The sequence below is a fragment of the Octopus bimaculoides genome, chromosome 3 (assembly GCF_001194135.2).
Source record: "Octopus bimaculoides isolate UCB-OBI-ISO-001 chromosome 3, ASM119413v2, whole genome shotgun sequence".
NCBI classification, from domain to species: Eukaryota; Metazoa; Mollusca; class Cephalopoda; order Octopoda; family Octopodidae; genus Octopus; species Octopus bimaculoides.
The window spans coordinates 156,979,327-156,988,244 of NC_068983.1; positions in this window are offsets into that span (position 1 = coordinate 156,979,327).

Sequence of the window (8,918 nt, forward strand, 5' to 3'; positions counted from 1 at the left end):
CTAAATTAATTTTATAAAAAACATTTCAGTACCGGTTTCAGTCATTGAGACTTTTTCAATTGTAAGTATAGAAAACAATTAAATTTTGCAAAAATTAAATGAAAAGTTTTTTAAAAGAATATTTGCATAGTATTCAAATACAAGGGGCATTTTCCTTGTTTCTGCCTGTCTCTGTCTTTCTTGTTTACTCTTGTGGGTTCAAGATCGTTGTGAATTCTTGGCAGAGAAGAAGAAGAAGAAGAATGTGGGAGTGCTATGCTAGTAGTAGGATGTTAAATGGTCAAGTGCCCTGAAAGTGGCTCGTTGTGGATGATTGTAGTGATTGAATTCTTGAGATATGTCTTTTGAATGTATTGTTTATGATATTTGCGTAGGTGTTATTCTAAACAGCAATAGTAGTAAAGTAAGGAAGGAGGTGTCGGATAGGAAGAAGAAGAAGGAGACAGAATAATAAGAGAATGCAGGATGATAGGATAGTAGTAGGATGTTAAATGGTCAAGCGACCTAAAAGTGGCTCGTTGTGGATTATAGCAGTGATTGGGACTGTTTTAAATTAATTCTCGGGTATTTCTTTTGAATTAATTCTTGGGTCTCTCTCTCTCTCTCTCTCTCTCTCTCTCTCTGTGCAATAATGACCTGCACTCCTCGGAGCTGGCGATGTACATCCCCCACTTCAACTCACACATTTCTGACGTATTTGTCTTTCCTTTCATCATCTTTTGTTGGCGCCTATCGAGCACAGTATGCCCCACTTCTATTCACTACGCCCAGCCCTTGCTTCTCAGAATGTTGGCCTACTTGAAGAATCCCTCATCCTCTTCCCTCTTTCCCACCAGGTGTTGACGAGCATTGGTTCAAGAGGGACACTAATGACATCAATCTCATTAATTAGTAGTAGATATGCATACCGATTAAGTAAAACAAAAAACGTAGCAATTCAAAATTCAAATGATAGACAAACATTCAGTTACCAGTAATCAATAACTACAAATTCGCTATCATCTCTTCTCTTCTGTTTTCCTTCCCAAAACCGGCAATCTATGATCCCCACTTGCCCAAACCTATTCCATGCACTCACCAGTTCGTATCCTTTAATTCTTACAGTATGACATCAAGCACAACTGAAATATTCAGTCATTTTTGTGGTCCAGTTCTCTGGAAGTTACACCTATGAACCGCTGCATTTGAACAAAAACGTATGGTAGTATTCACTGGTATCTATTTACGGCTAGATGAATAACACTGTTTAGATATTGTCTTAACTACTTGCACTGCGTAGCACGTCTAACAAAACTCGAACCATTAAATACTCGATTTATGTTACTACGATCCTCATTTTCGGTCAACTAACTGCAGCACTTCGTCAACACGATACAGACCTTTGTATGTGATTCCTGATTTTGCTAAGTCATTATCCTACTGATTCAACCAATGGCGGTTGAAGGCATAATTTGGAATGGTAATGAGATAACGACAAAACAAATGTTTATAATTCTTTCCTGATTTGCTGTTTTAAATTTATATGATTTCATTTAATTTTGTACTTTCATTTTGGGTGTTTATTCGATGTCTTATTCTTTGTTTACCTGCTTTTTGTTTTTTCTTGTTATTATCTTTCATCATTTACTCATTTTTGTTATTATTCTAGTTGTTGTTGTTGTTGTTGTTTACAGTTTCTAAATTCATAATTTGACTGAAGATTAGATGTCTCTGAAATCCAGCTGCCAGTTTTGTTGTAAGTAATGAGAAAAATGTGTTAACTTTAACTAAATGAGAAAACGTTTCCAACGCTCTAGTAAGACTTAATCAACATGTTGGCTAAATTAGGTCTTAAATGGGCTTTATTATACATTAGCTTAAGGGAAACCATAAGATACCTGCTGTCATTCTATCTGTGCTAGCACCTCGGAGACACTTCCGAAAAATAGAAATAGAAAATTTCTTATTCACAATATTATTGTTATTTAATTTATCGCCATTTCTAAATGTGATTCTGCTTCCGAAAATAAATCAAAGTTTTGCGAATGCCATAAAGCAAGAAGCAATCTTCCTTGATGTAGTCACTGTATCTTGAGTTCAATTCCTGATTGCAGATATTTCTCGTTAAATACATTTAGATATAATTGGGAGAAGGGATTAAAATCGTACTTCCTTTATAAAAAGGTTTGAATTCGACTTGACGTTGAATACGCTACTAATGTCGACAGCAACAAGCACTAATTTCACAAAACTTTTGAAAACTAGAGTCTACTGGTAAGTGAAATTGGAGGATAAGCCTCCAATAGATTTTACATCATGAAAGCTGTAATGGTAGTAAATAAAAAAAGAACATGGATCTAAAATGCTGGAGAAGGTTAATATTAATCCTTTTAAAACGGTTGACGTAAATTTATGCTCGCAATGTACATGCTTTAAATCGGTCGACGTAATTACATGCCGTCTGACTTAGAACCTGTTGCCTGAGTTAGTACCAGTCCACCTGCCAACTGATAGGTCGATTAGATGTTTCATGTAAATATTTACAACCCCATAGGCTGGTCCTGCTACTCCTGCTCTCTCAACTTCGTCGTCGCGTCCTACCACTTCGGCTCCGTCAACTTCGTCGAATTTTCGGTCGTCGCGCGAAGCTACTCCAAGCTCCACCACCTCACCAGTTGTTGCTTACGGTTCGGACCATTACTCAGAGAGCGAGTATTTTACCTGTTCAGAATCAGATGATTCTGATAGCGACGATGATATTCCGGTGAATCAAAGGTACATGCGCGCAGCAGTGAATTGCCCTGGAGAACAGAATGTCTCGTGGAGAGCGAGAGACAATTTTGTCCGACGGCACGGGTTTGCTGGTACGTCTGGCATAAAGGCAAACCTTGAACATAGAAATCTTCCACGAGTTTTTGACAGATGAAATGTTGCAATATGTAGCGGACGAATCGAATGACTACGCTGAAAACCATCCCCAGTGTGTCAGACACGGGCATGGCGGTGATTAGTTTCCAACCACAAGGGACAAAATCAAAGTGCTGATTGCCCTGTAGATACTGATGGGTATCGTGAAGAAACCGACCCTGGCGTCACATTGGAATTGGGATCCAGCCACATTGACACCTTTCTTTCGGGAAACGATGCCACATGATCGATTTTTGGCGCTTCTTCGAAATCTCCATTTCAACTCAGGCGCGAACCAGGATGACAGGCTGCACAAAATACGTCCTATCGTTGACGAAGTGGCTGAAAATTTCAGAACGATGTTTGTCCCCACACAGGACATTTGTACGGACGAGAATTTGTAGAAATTCAAGGGAAGGCTCCGATTCAAACAATACAATCCGATCAAATATGTCTGCTTGGTAGTCAAAGTTTATGAAGTATGCCACTGAACTGGCAGAGCCTGTGGGTACACGTGGAATTACAAAATCTACTCTGATCAGGACAGATTGGATCTTCCAGCGTCTACTCTAATGTCACCTGATGAAAATTTTCTTTACAAAAGATTACAATATTTATATGGACAACTGGTTTTCCAATCCACACCGCTTTCTGCAACTGCAGGCGAAGAGAGCTAATTCCTGTTGGGTTGTGAAGACGCACAGGAAAAACATGCCACCCGATTTTCATAAGATAAAACTTCGAAAGGTGAATGTATTTGAGTACAATTTACATGAAATTTCTCGTCTACCCGCAATGAAAAATTAGATTCAAAATGGTTAGCAAAACCATAAGCTTTCGTCGGGTAAGTATTGTTTGCAGAACCATCATATTTGACAAGTGAGGTAAAGAGAATTTTACAAAATTGGTAAGGATTATTTTTCGGACTGTGAATACTGGTTGTGTATGGGATGTAGAGCGATGCATCTAAGAGGAGGTTGTTAGCCAAACGTCTAGGTCTTACTATTTCTGATGGGTATACGTGAAGCATATGCATTGCCAGCGATAATTAACATGGAACTGGCAGACTGCTGGCCAGCCGATTAACTAAACATACTGTAAGAACTAGGAGATGGGGCGTGTTTTATAGTCTGTAGTTGTGTGATGAGAAGTCACGACTAGACAGTAGTCGAATCACCCAATAAGTGCAAAGACGGATCATCATTTGACAGGAACCAAGTGTTGGTTTGAGAAAGAGATCGAAAAATGTTTGGATTGCTTGACGCCAGAAATACGCTAATGGTGATGGGAAGGGTAGCTCTCAAATCTTGATTGAGTCATAACGGAGCTATCATCGTGTTATGGCCATTTTAAACTCGGTGGAACTCAACCTTCTTTCGGTCTGATCACAATCGAATTTTCAGAAAGAAAGTTTGAAATGGAAAAACAAACTGAGAAAAAGGAAAAAGAAAAATTGGCCTTAGTACTTGACCGACGCTTTATTGATCGCGATAAAAATTTAAGGTTAACCTCAGGCGGATTTGAACTCAAAGAACAGAAAGACGGATCTAATACAACACTTTAACGACTCTGCCAACCGACCGCCTTAACTAGAATAAATAAGAACTAGGTATTATAGGAGCCAACTAGGGAACTTCGACGTTGTCACTCGACCCGATAAAATTAGCAACTACGTTTACTCTCAAGCCACACTGCGCAGTGTTAAAACGAAAAAACACATTGGATAATGTCGTTTTGGATATACAATAATACGTGATGGTCACAGTCGGAACGCATTTGTTCGATCAGTACTGCTCAATAGTCAATCAATCAATACAACAAGCTCTTATGAAAAATGACAACACAGTAAAATTCGTTGGACCGAAGTTAATGGATTCCCTGGAGAGGATGTCCTATTTCCAGCCAGCCGTTTATTAGTTGACCTTGTAAACTCACCTTACTGTTTGCACCGGACCAGGGTGACAAATCAGATTCTGTGTTCTGCAATGAGTGTTGGTCTGTGAAATGTGGTCTATCCAACGACAAATACACCACGTGACACATCAAACTCTCCAGCCAACCACCAACATATCACCCAACAACAAATGCATCATATAACATCATGCACGCACCCAATATCAATGACCACCACCCATCATGAAACATATCACCCAACAATAAACACACAACCAAAATTGAACACGTAACCCAACATCAGATCTCACAACATCAAACACATTACCTAACAAAATACATGCCACTCAACAATAAACACACTAGCCAACATCAGATATCTGACCAACATTAGATACCCTATCCAACATCAAACACACCACCCAATACCAAAGACATCGCTGAACATCAAACACGTACACACACTGATCTTGAGCACTAGTTAGATATGATACACGACTAAGAACTATTATTCTTTTATATTATTTTATATTGCTGTCCTTTTATATTATTTTATATTGCTGTCCTTTTATATCACACACTTATTTTTCCTTTTAATTTATTGTTTCATTATAATCCTTTAAATTATACAACTTTAATACTTTTATTGTATTTTTGTTTGTCGTAATTTATGCATTCTTGTTTTTGTTTGGATAATTTCAACGTAACAATGATTATTCTGACATGATCACTCCTAATAAATTTGATTAAGAGAACTGTCAAAGTGTGAAGAAAACAAACCTGACAGCTAATATTTTTCATGATAATTTTAGTTCAGTTGGACTACGCATTACAACTTTATGATTAGCATTTGAGAGTTGGATAAATGGAATATTGTGAATTGCATATCTTTTACATGTATTTTAACTGCGTAAAAGAAAAACATTGACTATAAATGCGGATTGAAACCGTGTTGTGGACATTATTGGCAAACATATTGACCTTTGATCTAAAGTGATAGTTTGTAATACTAATATATGTTGACATTAAAAGCGGCGAGTTGGCAGGGTTGTTAGCGCACCAGTCATAATACTGAGCCGCTATTTGTTCTGGCTAACATTTTGCCATCGATGAAAATAGTACCAGTTGAGCACCGGGGTCGATTCTACTAAAATTATTGATCTTGAGCCAAAATGAGAATTGGTTTCAAATTTTGGTACAACACTATCAATTTCGGGGGGAGAGGGTAAATCGATTACATTGACCACAATCTTCAACTGGTATTTATTTTATCGATCCCTAAACAAGAAAGGCAAAGTCGATCTCGATAGGAGTTGAACGCAGAACGTAACGACAAGCGAAATGCCACTAAGCATTGTGCCCGATCTGGTATCTATTCAGCCAGTTCGCCGCCTTAGAAAAGGAAGAGATATATATTGATATTAAATCGATTGATTGGCAGAATCGTTAGTTATGTCTCTTTACGTTAAGAGTTTGAACAACACCGGGGTCAACTTTGCTTTTCATTCATCTAGACTTGACATGAATCGCTATCAGGAACTCGGAAGAGCCAACGAGGGAGTTCCTACGTTGTTCTTCAGCCTGCTAGATATAGCAAGAAAATCTCCCCCTAACAACACCTTATAAAAAAGGGCACATTGTGTAATTTAGTCGAGGGCAGACTGTCGAAACGCAACATATGGGCGCAGCAAGGATTTAGATTGGAAATGTTAATACACGTAACTAGGTATTCCTATATATATATATGTGTGTGTGTGTGTATGTGTGTGTGTGTGTGGAGGCGCAATGGCCCAGTGGTTAGGGCAGCGGACTCGCGGTAATAGGATCACGGTTTCGATTCCCAGACGGGGCGTTGTGAGTGTTTATTGAGCGAAAACACCTACAGCTCCACGAGGCTCCGGCAGGGGACGGTGGCGAACCCTGCTGTACTCTTTCACCACAACTTTCTCTCACTCTATCTTCCTGTTTCTGTTGTACCAGTATTTCAAAGGGTCAGCCTTGTCACACTGTGTCACGCTGAATATCCCCGAGAACTACGTTAAGGGTATACGTGTCTATGGAGTGCTCAGCCACTTGCACGTTAATCTCCCGAGCAGGCTGTTCCGTTGATCGGATCAACTGGAACCCTCGACGTCGTATACGTACACAGAAGTTGCACGCATGCGTAGACAGAAGTTGCACAGATGTCCATCGTATGTATGTTTATGTGCGTGTGTATGTGTGAATGTCTTTATCTTTCTATTTATTTCTCTCTACGTGGCAGCTAGTGTTGGTTACTTTTAGTTTGTTTACATCCCCGTAACTTAACGGTTCGACAATACGCGGACGATATAGAATAAGTACCAGGCTTCAAAATTAGTCCCGAGGTTGATTTCATCAAATAAACTTTTCAACGCATGCTCCAGTATGGCCGTATCTGGTGTGTGAAAACAGTAAAAGGATATACTTTTCTCCCAGTAAAGTGTATTATAGCCGGACTAAAGAATAAGTAATTAAGCATAATAGAATGACAATTTGCTTGGATTTGGACCATTAACTTGGATTTTTTTCTTTTTTGTACAATCTTCAAAGGACTTAATCTATTGATTGGTTCTTTAGTCTGAGAAAATGAATAAACTATTATTTAATTACCGCTCTTGACTTTCTGGGTTCAAATTTCACTCATGTTAACTCCAACTCTCTTCCTTCCAGAGTTGATAATTCCTGAGTCAATTTAATTCTTTGCGTAAGGATGTTAATTATCCACCGAAAAATAAAATTGTTATTTTCTCCTGAAATCATTTTTCAGGTACATTTTTCATGTCCTCCACTAAGAGTATTTGATTCTTTCTCTGCAAAGTTATATTTGATTAAAAATGTGCACAATAAAGAAAATCTAAAACAAAACTGTATTTTGTAAAGAAAAAAATATTACTGGAGGTGTCTCTGCTTCACGCAGCAAAAGGGGAGATTTTCTTCACAGCTGTAGAGTAAAACCACTTTATGCAGCGAACGATAATCATTCAACCACGGTAATGGTTGAATATATTCTTAAGTCCACCATTTCGTTAATCGCAGCAGCTTCCAAGCTTCACCACTCATTCAGTTCTCAATTCAGTTTTCTAATTCAGTTCTCTTAATAGTTTTAAAGGGGACACCTCTTCAGCTACACTTTGGCATAAATAGTTTGAGATTTGGTTCAGTAGAAAAAATTAACATCAAAATATCTGCGACATCAAGGGTGGCGGGGCAGTAAGGCAAATATTCATTTTTAATTAACAAATTTTTTTTTAATTTTAAATTAAAAGTTTAACTTTCTTAGGCTTAAACGATAGAAAAATGCATGAGGAATTCAGAATCGCTAGTCGCATTGAAGAAAAATTAGTAGAAAAACAGTTATGAGGTAAAATGTTACGAAATGTCATGTCAGGAAGTAAGGAAGGGAGATAATAACGCTTAAGCAATAAGAATAAAGAATATATTTCTAAAATGAATTGTTGCTTTACAAAGCGGCGACCTGGCAGAAACGTTATCGCGCCGGACAAGATACTCAGCGGTATTTCGTCTGTCTTTGGGTTCAAATTTCGCAGAAATCGACTTTGTTGTACAGATTATTTAATTAATCTTCTTTTAACTAAACATTTTCAAACTTCCGATACTGATAGCATATGTCACATAGAACAGGGTTTATCCTTAACGATTTTGACAAAATTTTGTATTTTAGAAGCTGTATGTCGTCTGTCTTTACGTTCTGAGTTCAAATTCCACCGAGGTCGACTTTGCCTTTCATCCATTTCGGATCTATTCAATTAGACGTACAGATTATTTAATTATATTTTTTTTAACTAAACACTTTCAAACTTCCTATATTAGTAGAATGTGTCGCATAGAACAGGGTTTACTCTTAACGTTTTTGACAAAATTTTGTATTTTTTAAATTATTTCGTCAGAAGTTACAGAGTGAGAATGGACAAATTTGTGTTTGATAAGTGCCAATACACAGAACTCTCAGCTTTTGACTTACTATCTAACTTCTGCTGATAATATATGAACATATTACATATATGTGTAAAAAAAAATCTCATCACGCAATCGAACCAATGAAAGAGCCTCTACCTGGTCGCTCGACACGCTAAAAATAGTAGCCAAAGTATCTCCTT